Source organism: Odontomachus brunneus, unplaced genomic scaffold (genome assembly GCF_010583005.1).
Source record: "Odontomachus brunneus isolate Ranch 3 - 2012 unplaced genomic scaffold, Obru_v1 Obru_scaffold_239, whole genome shotgun sequence".
NCBI lineage: Eukaryota > Metazoa > Arthropoda > Insecta > Hymenoptera > Formicidae > Odontomachus > Odontomachus brunneus.
Window position 1 is genome coordinate 82872 of NW_022639689.1, and position 1351 is coordinate 84222.

A 1351-nucleotide genomic window follows, 5' to 3' on the forward strand; every position below is an offset into this window, starting at 1 on the left:
TTTTATTCTGGGCCATGCTTGGCGTATGACTGGGTACTATTGATTTCCACAATCCCTCGTCGATGATTATATTCGTCGTGTTTATTATTTTATTATAAAGTATGTCGCAAAATTATTATAGGCAGAAAAAGTATCGGAAATTAAAGAAGTTAAAAATTACTGAGTGTGATAAAATTAAGAAAAGTGACGTTGAAAATAACAATGAAATAATGGACAATATTATCAGTGTAAATAGCGAAGTTATATTAAGTCACGATGAAAAAAGTATTGATTTGAAAGACAATTCTGATCATTGCAATAATTCTATTAGCATTAATAATTCTTCATGTACAAGTGATTCTACTAATGTAATATTATGTGATGATGGAGTTAACGATGTCATTGACATAACAGAAAAAATTCGGCAGTGGACATTAAACAATCTGGACACTTTACGATTGAATGTTGTAACGGATTTATTTTTAATATTGAGGGAAGAAGGTCATTCTTCTTTACCAAAAACTGCTCAAACTCTTTTAAGTACCAAACATTATCGGATTTTGCAACAGATATATAGCATTAAAGATTCTTTTGGAGAATATATTTATATTGGGATAGAACATGGTTTGAACCATGTAATTGATCCCAACATCTTCATTGAAAAAAAATCTCTATATTAGTTCATATTGATAGTATTCAAATTTATAATAACTCACAAATACAAGTTTGGCCGATAATTGTAAAAATATTTCATGAAAACTATATTTGTGAACCTTTCGTTGTTGCTCTTTATTGTGGAGATTCTAAACCTCAGAGTGCATCTGATTATTTAAATGATTTTGTAACAGAAGCAACTCAATTAATTAACGAAGGCGTGACTATTAATACAAAAATATATTCATTTGAAATCATTGGAATTATTGCTGATTCAAGATCATTTATAAAGTGCATTAAATCACCCGGTGCACTCTACGCTTGTGAAAGATGTACTGTTAAAGGGATTAGTGTAGGAGAAAAGTTTAAGAAAAAAGTATTGTAGTATATCCTCAGAGAAATAGTCTTAAACGAACGAAAGAGTCATTTCAAAAACAGAGTCAAGCTCCCCTACTAAAAAATTTCTGTTAAGATAACAATAGAATTCCCAATTCAATTCTCAGTTGAATTCTCAATTGAATTCTCAAATGTGGTTTCTGCAAAAATTCGCATGTAAGATCTCAATTGAGATATTTCTGATATCTGATAGAAATAATTTATTGAAAATATAATGAACTTTTGCTGAAATGCTTTTGAAAAGCATTCACAATTTTAATCCAATTTCATTAAAATTTCATTATAATTTCATTAATATTTCGATAATATTTTATTAAGAGAG